The sequence below is a fragment of the Anomaloglossus baeobatrachus genome, unplaced genomic scaffold (assembly GCF_048569485.1).
Source record: "Anomaloglossus baeobatrachus isolate aAnoBae1 unplaced genomic scaffold, aAnoBae1.hap1 Scaffold_413, whole genome shotgun sequence".
Classification (NCBI taxonomy): domain Eukaryota; kingdom Metazoa; phylum Chordata; class Amphibia; order Anura; family Aromobatidae; genus Anomaloglossus; species Anomaloglossus baeobatrachus.
In genome coordinates, this window is record NW_027443465.1 from 244,538 (window position 1) to 259,988 (window position 15,451).

Sequence of the window (15,451 nt, forward strand, 5' to 3'; positions counted from 1 at the left end):
CTCTGCTTCCACTCCAAATAAAGTTACCTGTTGTTACCTGAACGTCAAATACTAAGAATGGGCGGCCTATGAAAGAATTAGTACTTTCATTAAGTATACTAAACCGGCTAATTGGGAATAGACAAACTGTAAAAAGCCCTCTGAGAAAGCCCCTCTCTAACCTTTGTTAGTAAGCTTTTCTGTAGCCTGCCTGTTGATGTATTTTCGGTTTGAACAGTGCACAACATGAAGAGACGGAACACTGGCGGCTTGTCACAATGCCCCCCGATGACATCACAATAGCGCTGCTGCCTAGAAAACAAGCTGCGCAGAAGAAGTTGTTCTTTGGGTGGGAGGGTGGGCTAGTGGAAGGAGGGGGCAATCTCTTTTTTTCCCGGGTGGTAGGGGGATGACAGGAGAAGGGAAGCGGGTGGTGAGAAAGGTACAGAGGGCAGGGTTTGGGGGCTGGGAAGGAAAGGGAAAAGATTAGGGTTTGGGGATGATGAAAGGGCTTTCTACGGGTAAGGATGGCAAAGGGTGGCAGTGACGGAAAGTCAGGCAACCTGTCCTGTCCGTCTTTTTGTATCGTGAATTGGAAAGACTGCAAGGGGGAGGGGAGTTGCTTGCGCCCTAAAGGAGGAGTTATTCAGATTCATTGCAGTGGGCGGCGGCTGCAAAACGCACCATTCTTCTTGTTTTTGCTCTGCAAAGCAGCCTTTTCAAGGGTTGGCTTGGGTGACAAAATGTCTTGTGTAGGCGTGGGTTTGTCTCCCTCTCGCTCTCTCTCCCTAAGATGTGTCCGGCATAGGCCAGGGTGCCACTCGAGGCCCAAACCAATTCTGGTTATCGCTTCTCGGCCTTTTGGCTAAGATCAAGTGTAGTATCTGTTCTTATCAGTTTAATATCTGATACGTCCCCTATCTGGGGACCATATATTAAATGGATTTTTAGAACAGGGAGATGGAAAAAGAGCTTGCTCTGTCCACTCCACGCATTGACCTGGTATTGCAGTACCTCCAGGAACGGTGCACCCCTTCTTAACCCAGTTTCCAAAAGCAGAACTCGATTCACCTGATTCATATTAGCCCGATTAGCGAATTGAAATGAATTTTTATCTAACACACTTTTTACTTGCTTTATTCATCCAAATAGCAAACTCATCACCACTCAACTTCACCAACTCTGCTATGTCCCGTGCAGTATCTTGTTGTCAGTCTAATCTAGATCATGTGTAATTGAATGGAATAGATCCCTTTTGGACAAAGTGGAGTCAGATGCTGCAGTGACCACAGGTGTGAGAGGATCTACAATTGGCATCTGGTGTTATCTCTCTGCTTCCACTCCAAATAAAGTTACCTGTTGTTACCTGAACGTCAAATACTAAGAATGGGCGGCCTATGAAAGAATTAGTACTTTCATTAAGTATACTAAACCGGCTAATTGGGAATAGACAAACTGTAAAAAGCCCTCTGAGAAAGCCCCTCTCTAACCTTTGTTAGTAAGCTTTTCTGTAGCCTGCCTGTTGATGTATTTTCGGTTTGAACAGTGCACAACATGAAGAGACGGAACACTGGCGGCTTGTCACAATGCCCCCCGATGACATCACAATAGCGCTGCTGCCTAGAAAACAAGCTGCGCAGAAGAAGTTGTTCTTTGGGTGGGAGGGTGGGCTAGTGGAAGGAGGGGGCAATCTCTTTTTTTCCCGGGTGGTAGGGGGATGACAGGAGAAGGGAAGCGGGTGGTGAGAAAGGTACAGAGGGCAGGGTTTGGGGGCTGGGAAGGAAAGGGAAAAGATTAGGGTTTGGGGATGATGAAAGGGCTTTCTACGGGTAAGGATGGCAAAGGGTGGCAGTGACGGAAAGTCAGGCAACCTGTCCTGTCCGTCTTTTTGTATCGTGAATTGGAAAGACTGCAAGGGGGAGGGGAGTTGCTTGCGCCCTAAAGGAGGAGTTATTCAGATTCATTGCAGTGGGCGGCGGCTGCAAAACGCACCATTCTTCTTGTTTTTGCTCTGCAAAGCAGCCTTTTCAAGGGTTGGCTTGGGTGACAAAATGTCTTGTGTAGGCGTGGGTTTGTCTCCCTCTCGCTCTCTCTCCCTAAGATGTGTCCGGCATAGGCCAGGGTGCCACTCGAGGCCCAAACCAATTCTGGTTATCGCTTCTCGGCCTTTTGGCTAAGATCAAGTGTAGTATCTGTTCTTATCAGTTTAATATCTGATACGTCCCCTATCTGGGGACCATATATTAAATGGATTTTTAGAACAGGGAGATGGAAAAAGAGCTTGCTCTGTCCACTCCACGCATTGACCTGGTATTGCAGTACCTCCAGGAACGGTGCACCCCTTCTTAACCCAGTTTCCAAAAGCAGAACTCGATTCACCTGATTCATATTAGCCCGATTAGCGAATTGAAATGAATTTTTATCTAACACACTTTTTACTTGCTTTATTCATCCAAATAGCAAACTCATCACCACTCAACTTCACCAACTCTGCTATGTCCCGTGCAGTATCTTGTTGTCAGTCTAATCTAGATCATGTGTAATTGAATGGAATAGATCCCTTTTGGACAAAGTGGAGTCAGATGCTGCAGTGACCACAGGTGTGAGAGGATCTACAATTGGCATCTGGTGTTATCTCTCTGCTTCCACTCCAAATAAAGTTACCTGTTGTTACCTGAACGTCAAATACTAAGAATGGGCGGCCTATGAAAGAATTAGTACTTTCATTAAGTATACTAAACCGGCTAATTGGGAATAGACAAACTGTAAAAAGCCCTCTGAGAAAGCCCCTCTCTAACCTTTGTTAGTAAGCTTTTCTGTAGCCTGCCTGTTGATGTATTTTCGGTTTGAACAGTGCACAACATGAAGAGACGGAACACTGGCGGCTTGTCACAATGCCCCCCGATGACATCACAATAGCGCTGCTGCCTAGAAAACAAGCTGCGCAGAAGAAGTTGTTCTTTGGGTGGGAGGGTGGGCTAGTGGAAGGAGGGGGCAATCTCTTTTTTTCCCGGGTGGTAGGGGGATGACAGGAGAAGGGAAGCGGGTGGTGAGAAAGGTACAGAGGGCAGGGTTTGGGGACTGGGAAGGAAAGGGAAAAGATTAGGGTTTGGGGATGATGAAAGGGCTTTCTACGGGTAAGGATGGCAAAGGGTGGCAGTGACGGAAAGTCAGGCAACCTGTCCTGTCCGTCTTTTTGCATCGTGAATTGGAAAGACTGCAAGGGGGAGGGGAGTTGCTTGCGCCCTAAAGGAGGAGTTATTCAGATTCATTGCAGTGGGCGGCGGCTGCAAAACGCACCATTCTTCTTGTTTTTGCTCTGCAAAGCAGCCTTTTCAAGGGTTGGCTTGGGTGACAAAATGTCTTGTGTAGGCGTGGGTTTGTCTCCCTCTCGCTCTCTCTCCCTAAGATGTGTCCGGCATAGGCCAGGGTGCCACTCGAGGCCCAAACCAATTCTGGTTATCGCTTCTCGGCCTTTTGGCTAAGATCAAGTGTAGTATCTGTTCTTATCAGTTTAATATCTGATACGTCCCGTATCTGGGGACCATATATTAAATGGATTTTTAGAACAGGGAGATGGAAAAAGAGCTTGCTCTGTCCACTCCACGCATTGACCTGGTATTGCAGTACCTCCAGGAACGGTGCACCCCTTCTTAACCCAGTTTCCAAAAGCAGAACTCGATTCACCTGATTCATATTAGCCCGATTAGCGAATTGAAATGAATTTTTATCTAACACACTTTTTACTTGCTTTATTCATCCAAATAGCAAACTCATCACCACTCAACTTCACCAACTCTGCTATGTCCCGTGCAGTATCTTGTTGTCAGTCTAATCTAGATCATGTGTAATTGAATGGAATAGATCCCTTTTGGACAAAGTGGAGTCAGATGCTGCAGTGACCACAGGTGTGAGAGGATCTACAATTGGCATCTGGTGTTATCTCTCTGCTTCCACTCCAAATAAAGTTACCTGTTGTTACCTGAACGTCAAATACTAAGAATGGGCGGCCTATGAAAGAATTAGTACTTTCATTAAGTATACTAAACCGGCTAATTGGGAATAGACAAACTGTAAAAAGCCCTCTGAGAAAGCCCCTCTCTAACCTTTGTTAGTAAGCTTTTCTGTAGCCTGCCTGTTGATGTATTTTCGGTTTGAACAGTGCACAACATGAAGAGACGGAACACTGGCGGCTTGTCACAATGCCCCCCGATGACATCACAATAGCGCTGCTGCCTAGAAAACAAGCTGCGCAGAAGAAGTTGTTCTTTGGGTGGGAGGGTGGGCTAGTGGAAGGAGGGGGCAATCTCTTTTTTTCCCGGGTGGTAGGGGGATGACAGGAGAAGGGAAGCGGGTGGTGAGAAAGGTACAGAGGGCAGGGTTTGGGGGCTGGGAAGGAAAGGGAAAAGATTAGGGTTTGGGGATGATGAAAGGGCTTTCTACGGGTAAGGATGGCAAAGGGTGGCAGTGACGGAAAGTCAGGCAACCTGTCCTGTCCGTCTTTTTGTATCGTGAATTGGAAAGACTGTAAGGGGGAGGGGAGTTGCTTGCGCCCTAAAGGAGGAGTTATTCAGATTCATTGCAGTGGGCGGCGGCTGCAAAACGCACCATTCTTCTTGTTTTTGCTCTGCAAAGCAGCCTTTTCAAGGGTTGGCTTGGGTGACAAAATGTCTTGTGTAGGCGTGGGTTTGTCTCCCTCTCGCTCTCTCTCCCTAAGATGTGTCCGGCATAGGCCAGGGTGCCACTCGAGGCCCAAACCAATTCTGGTTATCGCTTCTCGGCCTTTTGGCTAAGATCAAGTGTAGTATCTGTTCTTATCAGTTTAATATCTGATACGTCCCCTATCTGGGGACCATATATTAAATGGATTTTTAGAACAGGGAGATGGAAAAAGAGCTTGCTCTGTCCACTCCACGCATTGACCTGGTATTGCAGTACCTCCAGGAACGGTGCACCCCTTCTTAACCCAGTTTCCAAAAGCAGAACTCGATTCACCTGATTCATATTAGCCCGATTAGCGAATTGAAATGAATTTTTATCTAACACACTTTTTACTTGCTTTATTCATCCAAATAGCAAACTCATCACCACTCAACTTCACCAACTCTGCTATGTCCCGTGCAGTATCTTGTTGTCAGTCTAATCTAGATCATGTGTAATTGAATGGAATAGATCCCTTTTGGACAAAGTGGAGTCAGATGCTGCAGTGACCACAGGTGTGAGAGGATCTACAATTGGCATCTGGTGTTATCTCTCTGCTTCCACTCCAAATAAAGTTACCTGTTGTTACCTGAACGTCAAATACTAAGAATGGGCGGCCTATGAAAGAATTAGTACTTTCATTAAGTATACTAAACCGGCTAATTGGGAATAGACAAACTGTAAAAAGCCCTCTGAGAAAGCCCCTCTCTAACCTTTGTTAGTAAGCTTTTCTGTAGCCTGCCTGTTGATGTATTTTCGGTTTGAACAGTGCACAACATGAAGAGACGGAACACTGGCGGCTTGTCACAATGCCCCCCGATGACATCACAATAGCGCTGCTGCCTAGAAAACAAGCTGCGCAGAAGAAGTTGTTCTTTGGGTGGGAGGGTGGGCTAGTGGAAGGAGGGGGCAATCTCTTTTTTTCTCGGGTGGTAGGGGGATGACAGGAGAAGGGAAGCGGGTGGTGAGAAAGGTACAGAGGGCAGGGTTTGGGGGCTGGGAAGGAAAGGGAAAAGATTAGGGTTTGGGGATGATGAAAGGGCTTTCTACGGGTAAGGATGGCAAAGGGTGGCAGTGACGGAAAGTCAGGCAACCTGTCCTGTCCGTCTTTTTGTATCGTGAATTGGAAAGACTGCAAGGGGGAGGGGAGTTGCTTGCGCCCTAAAGGAGGAGTTATTCAGATTCATTGCAGTGGGCGGCGGCTGCAAAACGCACCATTCTTCTTGTTTTTGCTCTGCAAAGCAGCCTTTTCAAGGGTTGGCTTGGGTGACAAAATGTCTTGTGTAGGCGTGGGTTTGTCTCCCTCTCGCTCTCTCTCCCTAAGATGTGTCCGGCATAGGCCAGGGTGCCACTCGAGGCCCAAACCAATTCTGGTTATCGCTTCTCGGCCTTTTGGCTAAGATCAAGTGTAGTATCTGTTCTTATCAGTTTAATATCTGATACGTCCCCTATCTGGGGACCATATATTAAATGGATTTTTAGAACAGGGAGATGGAAAAAGAGCTTGCTCTGTCCACTCCACGCATTGACCTGGTATTGCAGTACCTCCAGGAACGGTGCACCCCTTCTTAACCCAGTTTCCAAAAGCAGAACTCGATTCACCTGATTCATATTAGCCCGATTAGCGAATTGAAATGAATTTTTATCTAACACACTTTTTACTTGCTTTATTCATCCAAATAGCAAACTCATCACCACTCAACTTCACCAACTCTGCTATGTCCCGTGCAGTATCTTGTTGTCAGTCTAATCTAGATCATGTGTAATTGAATGGAATAGATCCCTTTTGGACAAAGTGGAGTCAGATGCTGCAGTGACCACAGGTGTGAGAGGATCTACAATTGGCATCTGGTGTTATCTCTCTGCTTCCACTCCAAATAAAGTTACCTGTTGTTACCTGAACGTCAAATACTAAGAATGGGCGGCCTATGAAAGAATTAGTACTTTCATTAAGTATACTAAACCGGCTAATTGGGAATAGACAAACTGTAAAAAGCCCTCTGAGAAAGCCCCTCTCTAACCTTTGTTAGTAAGCTTTTCTGTAGCCTGCCTGTTGATGTATTTTCGGTTTGAACAGTGCACAACATGAAGAGACGGAACACTGGCGGCTTGTCACAATGCCCCCCGATGACATCACAATAGCGCTGCTGCCTAGAAAACAAGCTGCGCAGAAGAAGTTGTTCTTTGGGTGGGAGGGTGGGCTAGTGGAAGGAGGGGGCAATCTCTTTTTTTCCCGGGTGGTAGGGGGATGACAGGAGAAGGGAAGCGGGTGGTGAGAAAGGTACAGAGGGCAGGGTTTGGGGGCTGGGAAGGAAAGGGAAAAGATTAGGGTTTGGGGATGATGAAAGGGCTTTCTACGGGTAAGGATGGCAAAGGGTGGCAGTGACGGAAAGTCAGGCAACCTGTCCTGTCCGTCTTTTTGTATCGTGAATTGGAAAGACTGCAAGGGGGAGGGGAGTTGCTTGCGCCCTAAAGGAGGAGTTATTCAGATTCATTGCAGTGGGCGGCGGCTGCAAAACGCACCATTCTTCTTGTTTTTGCTCTGCAAAGCAGCCTTTTCAAGGGTTGGCTTGGGTGACAAAATGTCTTGTGTAGGCGTGGGTTTGTCTCCCTCTCGCTCTCTCTCCCTAAGATGTGTCCGGCATAGGCCAGGGTGCCACTCGAGGCCCAAACCAATTCTGGTTATCGCTTCTCGGCCTTTTGGCTAAGATCAAGTGTAGTATCTGTTCTTATCAGTTTAATATCTGATACGTCCCCTATCTGGGGACCATATATTAAATGGATTTTTAGAACAGGGAGATGGAAAAAGAGCTTGCTCTGTCCACTCCACGCATTGACCTGGTATTGCAGTACCTCCAGGAACGGTGCACCCCTTCTTAACCCAGTTTCCAAAAGCAGAACTCGATTCACCTGATTCATATTAGCCCGATTAGCGAATTGAAATGAATTTTTATCTAACACACTTTTTACTTGCTTTATTCATCCAAATAGCAAACTCATCACCACTCAACTTCACCAACTCTGCTATGTCCCGTGCAGTATCTTGTTGTCAGTCTAATCTAGATCATGTGTAATTGAATGGAATAGATCCCTTTTGGACAAAGTGGAGTCAGATGCTGCAGTGACCACAGGTGTGAGAGGATCTACAATTGGCATCTGGTGTTATCTCTCTGCTTCCACTCCAAATAAAGTTACCTGTTGTTACCTGAACGTCAAATACTAAGAATGGGCGGCCTATGAAAGAATTAGTACTTTCATTAAGTATACTAAACCGGCTAATTGGGAATAGACAAACTGTAAAAAGCCCTCTGAGAAAGCCCCTCTCTAACCTTTGTTAGTAAGCTTTTCTGTAGCCTGCCTGTTGATGTATTTTCGGTTTGAACAGTGCACAACATGAAGAGACGGAACACTGGCGGCTTGTCACAATGCCCCCCGATGACATCACAATAGCGCTGCTGCCTAGAAAACAAGCTGCGCAGAAGAAGTTGTTCTTTGGGTGGGAGGGTGGGCTAGTGGAAGGAGGGGGCAATCTCTTTTTTTCCCGGGTGGTAGGGGGATGACAGGAGAAGGGAAGCGGGTGGTGAGAAAGGTACAGAGGGCAGGGTTTGGGGGCTGGGAAGGAAAGGGAAAAGATTAGGGTTTGGGGATGATGAAAGGGCTTTCTACGGGTAAGGATGGCAAAGGGTGGCAGTGACGGAAAGTCAGGCAACCTGTCCTGTCCGTCTTTTTGTATCGTGAATTGGAAAGACTGCAAGGGGGAGGGGAGTTGCTTGCGCCCTAAAGGAGGAGTTATTCAGATTCATTGCAGTGGGCGGCGGCTGCAAAACGCACCATTCTTCTTGTTTTTGCTCTGCAAAGCAGCCTTTTCAAGGGTTGGCTTGGGTGACAAAATGTCTTGTGTAGGCGTGGGTTTGTCTCCCTCTCGCTCTCTCTCCCTAAGATGTGTCCGGCATAGGCCAGGGTGCCACTCGAGGCCCAAACCAATTCTGGTTATCGCTTCTCGGCCTTTTGGCTAAGATCAAGTGTAGTATCTGTTCTTATCAGTTTAATATCTGATACGTCCCCTATCTGGGGACCATATATTAAATGGATTTTTAGAACAGGGAGATGGAAAAAGAGCTTGCTCTGTCCACTCCACGCATTGACCTGGTATTGCAGTACCTCCAGGAACGGTGCACCCCTTCTTAACCCAGTTTCCAAAAGCAGAACTCGATTCACCTGATTCATATTAGCCCGATTAGCGAATTGAAATGAATTTTTATCTAACACACTTTTTACTCGCTTTATTCATCCAAATAGCAAACTCATCACCACTCAACTTCACCAACTTTGCTATGTCCCGTGCAGTATCTTGTTGTCAGTCTAATCTAGATCATGTGTAATTGAATGGAATAGATCCCTTTTGGACAAAGTGGAGTCAGATGCTGCAGTGACCACAGGTGTGAGAGGATCTACAATTGGCATCTGGTGTTATCTCTCTGCTTCCACTCCAAATAAAGTTACCTGTTGTTACCTGAACGTCAAATACTAAGAATGGGCGGCCTATGAAAGAATTAGTACTTTCATTAAGTATACTAAACCGGCTAATTGGGAATAGACAAACTGTAAAAAGCCCTCCGAGAAAGCCCCTCTCTAACCTTTGTTAGTAAGCTTTTCTGTAGCCTGCCTGTTGATGTATTTTCGGTTTGAACAGTGCACAACATGAAGAGACGGAACACTGGCGGCTTGTCACAATGCCCCCCGATGACATCACAATAGCGCTGCTGCCTAGAAAACAAGCTGCGCAGAAGAAGTTGTTCTTTGGGTGGGAGGGTGGGCTAGTGGAAGGAGGGGGCAATCTCTTTTTTTCCCGGGTGGTAGGGGGATGACAGGAGAAGGGAAGCGGGTGGTGAGAAAGGTACAGAGGGCAGGGTTTGGGGGCTGGGAAGGAAAGGGAAAAGATTAGGGTTTGGGGATGATGAAAGGGCTTTCTACGGGTAAGGATGGCAAAGGGTGGCAGTGACGGAAAGTCAGGCAACCTGTCCTGTCCGTCTTTTTGTATCGTGAATTGGAAAGACTGCAAGGGGGAGGGGAGTTGCTTGCGCCCTAAAGGAGGAGTTATTCAGATTCATTGCAGTGGGCGGCGGCTGCAAAACGCACCATTCTTCTTGTTTTTGCTCTGCAAAGCAGCCTTTTCAAGGGTTGGCTTGGGTGACAAAATGTCTTGTGTAGGCGTGGGTTTGTCTCCCTCTCGCTCTCTCTCCCTAAGATGTGTCCGGCATAGGCCAGGGTGCCACTCGAGGCCCAAACCAATTCTGGTTATCGCTTCTCGGCCTTTTGGCTAAGATCAAGTGTAGTATCTGTTCTTATCAGTTTAATATCTGATACGTCCCCTATCTGGGGACCATATATTAAATGGATTTTTAGAACAGGGAGATGGAAAAAGAGCTTGCTCTGTCCACTCCACGCATTGACCTGGTATTGCAGTACCTCCAGGAACGGTGCACCCCTTCTTAACCCAGTTTCCAAAAGCAGAACTCGATTCACCTGATTCATATTAGCCCGATTAGCGAATTGAAATGAATTTTTATCTAACACACTTTTTACTTGCTTTATTCATCCAAATAGCAAACTCATCACCACTCAACTTCACCAACTCTGCTATGTCCCGTGCAGTATCTTGTTGTCAGTCTAATCTAGATCATGTGTAATTGAATGGAATAGATCCCTTTTGGACAAAGTGGAGTCAGATGCTGCAGTGACCACAGGTGTGAGAGGATCTACAATTGGCATCTGGTGTTATCTCTCTGCTTCCACTCCAAATAAAGTTACCTGTTGTTACCTGAACGTCAAATACTAAGAATGGGCGGCCTATGAAAGAATTAGTACTTTCATTAAGTATACTAAACCGGCTAATTGGGAATAGACAAACTGTAAAAAGCCCTCTGAGAAAGCCCCTCTCTAACCTTTGTTAGTAAGCTTTTCTGTAGCCTGCCTGTTGATGTATTTTCGGTTTGAACAGTGCACAACATGAAGAGACGGAACACTGGCGGCTTGTCACAATGCCCCCCGATGACATCACAATAGCGCTGCTGCCTAGAAAACAAGCTGCGCAGAAGAAGTTGTTCTTTGGGTGGGAGGGTGGGCTAGTGGAAGGAGGGGGCAATCTCTTTTTTTCCCGGGTGGTAGGGGGATGACAGGAGAAGGGAAGCGGGTGGTGAGAAAGGTACAGAGGGCAGGGTTTGGGGGCTGGGAAGGAAAGGGAAAAGATTAGGGTTTGGGGATGATGAAAGGGCTTTCTACGGGTAAGGATGGCAAAGGGTGGCAGTGACGGAAAGTCAGGCAACCTGTCCTGTCCGTCTTTTTGTATCGTGAATTGGAAAGACTGCAAGGGGGAGGGGAGTTGCTTGCGCCCTAAAGGAGGAGTTATTCAGATTCATTGCAGTGGGCGGCGGCTGCAAAACGCACCATTCTTCTTGTTTTTGCTCTGCAAAGCAGCCTTTTCAAGGGTTGGCTTGGGTGACAAAATGTCTTGTGTAGGCGTGGGTTTGTCTCCCTCTCGCTCTCTCTCCCTAAGATGTGTCCGGCATAGGCCAGGGTGCCACTCGAGGCCCAAACCAATTCTGGTTATCGCTTCTCGGCCTTTTGGCTAAGATCAAGTGTAGTATCTGTTCTTATCAGTTTAATATCTGATACGTCCCCTATCTGGGGACCATATATTAAATGGATTTTTAGAACAGGGAGATGGAAAAAGAGCTTGCTCTGTCCACTCCACGCATTGACCTGGTATTGCAGTACCTCCAGGAACGGTGCACCCCTTCTTAACCCAGTTTCCAAAAGCAGAACTCGATTCACCTGATTCATATTAGCCCGATTAGCGAATTGAAATGAATTTTTATCTAACACACTTTTTACTTGCTTTATTCATCCAAATAGCAAACTCATCACCACTCAACTTCACCAACTTTGCTATGTCCCGTGCAGTATCTTGTTGTCAGTCTAATCTAGATCATGTGTAATTGAATGGAATAGATCCCTTTTGGACAAAGTGGAGTCAGATGCTGCAGTGACCACAGGTGTGAGAGGATCTACAATTGGCATCTGGTGTTATCTCTCTGCTTCCACTCCAAATAAAGTTACCTGTTGTTACCTGAACGTCAAATACTAAGAATGGGCGGCCTATGAAAGAATTAGTACTTTCATTAAGTATACTAAACCGGCTAATTGGGAATAGACAAACTGTAAAAAGCCCTCTGAGAAAGCCCCTCTCTAACCTTTGTTAGTAAGCTTTTCTGTAGCCTGCCTGTTGATGTATTTTCGGTTTGAACAGTGCACAACATGAAGAGACGGAACACTGGCGGCTTGTCACAATGCCCCCCGATGACATCACAATAGCGCTGCTGCCTAGAAAACAAGCTGCGCAGAAGAAGTTGTTCTTTGGGTGGGAGGGTGGGCTAGTGGAAGGAGGGGGCAATCTCTTTTTTTCCCGGGTGGTAGGGGGATGACAGGAGAAGGGAAGCGGGTGGTGAGAAAGGTACAGAGGGCAGGGTTTGGGGGCTGGGAAGGACAGGGAAAAGATTAGGGTTTGGGGATGATGAAAGGGCTTTCTACGGGTAAGGATGGCAAAGGGTGGCAGTGACGGAAAGTCAGGCAACCTGTCCTGTCCGTCTTTTTGTATCGTGAATTGGAAAGACTGCAAGGGGGAGGGGAGTTGCTTGCGCCCTAAAGGAGGAGTTATTCAGATTCATTGCAGTGGGCGGCGGCTGCAAAACGCACCATTCTTCTTGTTTTTGCTCTGCAAAGCAGCCTTTTCAAGGGTTGGCTTGGGTGACAAAATGTCTTGTGTAGGCGTGGGTTTGTCTCCCTCTCGCTCTCTCTCCCTAAGATGTGTCCGGCATAGGCCAGGGTGCCACTCGAGGCCCAAACCAATTCTGGTTATCGCTTCTCGGCCTTTTGGCTAAGATCAAGTGTAGTATCTGTTCTTATCAGTTTAATATCTGATACGTCCCCTATCTGGGGACCATATATTAAATGGATTTTTAGAACAGGGAGATGGAAAAAGAGCTTGCTCTGTCCACTCCACGCATTGACCTGGTATTGCAGTACCTCCAGGAACGGTGCACCCCTTCTTAACCCAGTTTCCAAAAGCAGAACTCGATTCACCTGATTCATATTAGCCCGATTAGCGAATTGAAATGAATTTTTATCTAACACACTTTTTACTTGCTTTATTCATCCAAATAGCAAACTCATCACCACTCAACTTCACCAACTCTGCTATGTCCCGTGCAGTATCTTGTTGTCAGTCTAATCTAGATCATGTGTAATTGAATGGAATAGATCCCTTTTGGACAAAGTGGAGTCAGATGCTGCAGTGACCACAGGTGTGAGAGGATCTACAATTGGCATCTGGTGTTATCTCTCTGCTTCCACTCCAAATAAAGTTACCTGTTGTTACCTGAACGTCAAATACTAAGAATGGGCGGCCTATGAAAGAATTAGTACTTTCATTAAGTATACTAAACCGGCTAATTGGGAATAGACAAACTGTAAAAAGCCCTCTGAGAAAGCCCCTCTCTAACCTTTGTTAGTAAGCTTTTCTGTAGCCTGCCTGTTGATGTATTTTCGGTTTGAACAGTGCACAACATGAAGAGACGGAACACTGGCGGCTTGTCACAATGCCCCCCGATGACATCACAATAGCGCTGCTGCCTAGAAAACAAGCTGCGCAGAAGAAGTTGTTCTTTGGGTGGGAGGGTGGGCTAGTGGAAGGAGGGGGCAATCTCTTTTTTTCCCGGGTGGTAGGGGGATGACAGGAGAAGGGAAGCGGGTGGTGAGAAAGGTACAGAGGGCAGGGTTTGGGGGCTGGGAAGGAAAGGGAAAAGATTAGGGTTTGGGGATGATGAAAGGGCTTTCTACGGGTAAGGATGGCAAAGGGTGGCAGTGACGGAAAGTCAGGCAACCTGTCCTGTCCGTCTTTTTGTATCATGAATTGGAAAGACTGCAAGGGGGAGGGGAGTTGCTTGCGCCCTAAAGGAGGAGTTATTCAGATTCATTGCAGTGGGCGGCGGCTGCAAAACGCACCATTCTTCTTGTTTTTGCTCTGCAAAGCAGCCTTTTCAAGGGTTGGCTTGGGTGACAAAATGTCTTGTGTAGGCGTGGGTTTGTCTCCCTCTCGCTCTCTCTCCCTAAGATGTGTCCGGCATAGGCCAGGGTGCCACTCGAGGCCCAAACCAATTCTGGTTATCGCTTCTCGGCCTTTTGGCTAAGATCAAGTGTAGTATCTGTTCTTATCAGTTTAATATCTGATACGTCCCCTATCTGGGGACCATATATTAAATGGATTTTTAGAACAGGGAGATGGAAAAAGAGCTTGCTCTGTCCACTCCACGCATTGACCTGGTATTGCAGTACCTCCAGGAACGGTGCACCCCTTCTTAACCCAGTTTCCAAAAGCAGAACTCGATTCACCTGATTCATATTAGCCCGATTAGCGAATTGAAATGAATTTTTATCTAACACACTTTTTACTTGCTTTATTCATCCAAATAGCAAACTCATCACCACTCAACTTCACCAACTCTGCTATGTCCCGTGCAGTATCTTGTTGTCAGTCTAATCTAGATCATGTGTAATTGAATGGAATAGATCCCTTTTGGACAAAGTGGAGTCAGATGCTGCAGTGACCACAGGTGTGAGAGGATCTACAATTGGCATCTGGTGTTATCTCTCTGCTTCCACTCCAAATAAAGTTACCTGTTGTTACCTGAACGTCAAATACTAAGAATGGGCGGCCTATGAAAGAATTAGTACTTTCATTAAGTATACTAAACCGGCTAATTGGGAATAGACAAACTGTAAAAAGCCCTCTGAGAAAGCCCCTCTCTAACCTTTGTTAGTAAGCTTTTCTGTAGCCTGCCTGTTGATGTATTTTCGGTTTGAACAGTGCACAACATGAAGAGACGGAACACTGGCGGCTTGTCACAATGCCCCCCGATGACATCACAATAGCGCTGCTGCCTAGAAAACAAGCTGCGCAGAAGAAGTTGTTCTTTGGGTGGGAGGGTGGGCTAGTGGAAGGAGGGGGCAATCTCTTTTTTTCCCGGGTGGTAGGGGGATGACAGGAGAAGGGAAGCGGGTGGTGAGAAAGGTACAGAGGGCAGGGTTTGGGGGCTGGGAAGGAAAGGGAAAAGATTAGGGTTTGGGGATGATGAAAGGGCTTTCTACGGGTAAGGATGGCAAAGGGTGGCAGTGACGGAAAGTCAGGCAACCTGTCCTGTCCGTCTTTTTGTATCGTGAATTGGAAAGACTGCAAGGGGGAGGGGAGTTGCTTGCGCCCTAAAGGAGGAGTTATTCAGATTCATTGCAGTGGGCGGCGGCTGCAAAACGCACCATTCTTCTTGTTTTTGCTCTGCAAAGCAGCCTTTTCAAGGGTTGGCTTGGGTGACAAAATGTCTTGTGTAGGCGTGGGTTTGTCTCCCTCTCGCTCTCTCTCCCTAAGATGTGTCCGGCATAGGCCAGGGTGCCACTCGAGGCCCAAACCAATTCTGGTTATCGCTTCTCGGCCTTTTGGCTAAGATCAAGTGTAGTATCGTTCGAAAAGGTGGTTTAAGGCTCCGGCCACCTTAGTACAATGATGCAATGCACACTGTAAGGTTGCGCTTGTTAGTACTTTGGGAGGATAGTATATCCATCTAGAGGAAACCATGGCCCTACCAGGATCGAGGCTATTAGACTGAGTAAGTGTGGGGGTTATGGTGCAATGTGCCCCAGGAATGGACACCCTGGAGGG

At 46.9% G+C, this 15,451-nt stretch overlaps 11 non-coding genes and 1 pseudogene across 11 annotated transcripts; all 12 read left to right on the forward strand.

Moving 5' to 3' along the window:
* Nucleotides 1-824: 824 nt before the first annotated feature.
* On the forward strand, nucleotides 825-1,015 carry LOC142277779 (U2 spliceosomal RNA). Its single transcript, XR_012740889.1, has one exon. It is a non-coding gene; the product is annotated as a U2 spliceosomal RNA (small nuclear RNA).
* Nucleotides 1,016-2,132: 1,117 nt separating this feature from the next.
* LOC142277780 (U2 spliceosomal RNA) lies at nucleotides 2,133-2,323 on the forward strand. The gene has a single exon (XR_012740890.1). It is a non-coding gene; the product is annotated as a U2 spliceosomal RNA (small nuclear RNA).
* Nucleotides 2,324-3,440: 1,117 nt separating this feature from the next.
* On the forward strand, nucleotides 3,441-3,631 carry LOC142277817 (U2 spliceosomal RNA). The gene has a single exon (XR_012740923.1). It is a non-coding gene; the product is annotated as a U2 spliceosomal RNA (small nuclear RNA).
* A 1,117-nt stretch (nucleotides 3,632-4,748) lies between these two features.
* Nucleotides 4,749-4,939, forward strand: LOC142277782 (U2 spliceosomal RNA). The gene has a single exon (XR_012740892.1). It is a non-coding gene; the product is annotated as a U2 spliceosomal RNA (small nuclear RNA).
* A 1,117-nt stretch (nucleotides 4,940-6,056) lies between these two features.
* On the forward strand, nucleotides 6,057-6,247 carry LOC142277783 (U2 spliceosomal RNA). The gene has a single exon (XR_012740893.1). It is a non-coding gene; the product is annotated as a U2 spliceosomal RNA (small nuclear RNA).
* A 1,117-nt stretch (nucleotides 6,248-7,364) lies between these two features.
* Nucleotides 7,365-7,555, forward strand: LOC142277785 (U2 spliceosomal RNA). The gene has a single exon (XR_012740894.1). It is a non-coding gene; the product is annotated as a U2 spliceosomal RNA (small nuclear RNA).
* Nucleotides 7,556-8,672: 1,117 nt separating this feature from the next.
* LOC142277786 (U2 spliceosomal RNA) lies at nucleotides 8,673-8,863 on the forward strand. Its single transcript, XR_012740895.1, has one exon. It is a non-coding gene; the product is annotated as a U2 spliceosomal RNA (small nuclear RNA).
* Nucleotides 8,864-9,980: 1,117 nt separating this feature from the next.
* On the forward strand, nucleotides 9,981-10,171 carry LOC142277787 (U2 spliceosomal RNA). The gene has a single exon (XR_012740896.1). It is a non-coding gene; the product is annotated as a U2 spliceosomal RNA (small nuclear RNA).
* Nucleotides 10,172-11,288: 1,117 nt separating this feature from the next.
* On the forward strand, nucleotides 11,289-11,479 carry LOC142277788 (U2 spliceosomal RNA). Its single transcript, XR_012740897.1, has one exon. It is a non-coding gene; the product is annotated as a U2 spliceosomal RNA (small nuclear RNA).
* A 1,117-nt stretch (nucleotides 11,480-12,596) lies between these two features.
* On the forward strand, nucleotides 12,597-12,787 carry LOC142277789 (U2 spliceosomal RNA). Its single transcript, XR_012740898.1, has one exon. It is a non-coding gene; the product is annotated as a U2 spliceosomal RNA (small nuclear RNA).
* Nucleotides 12,788-13,904: 1,117 nt separating this feature from the next.
* Nucleotides 13,905-14,095, forward strand: LOC142277791 (U2 spliceosomal RNA). Its single transcript, XR_012740899.1, has one exon. It is a non-coding gene; the product is annotated as a U2 spliceosomal RNA (small nuclear RNA).
* Nucleotides 14,096-15,212: 1,117 nt separating this feature from the next.
* Nucleotides 15,213-15,354, forward strand: LOC142277853 (U2 spliceosomal RNA; annotated as a pseudogene).
* Nucleotides 15,355-15,451: the final 97 nt, after the last annotated feature.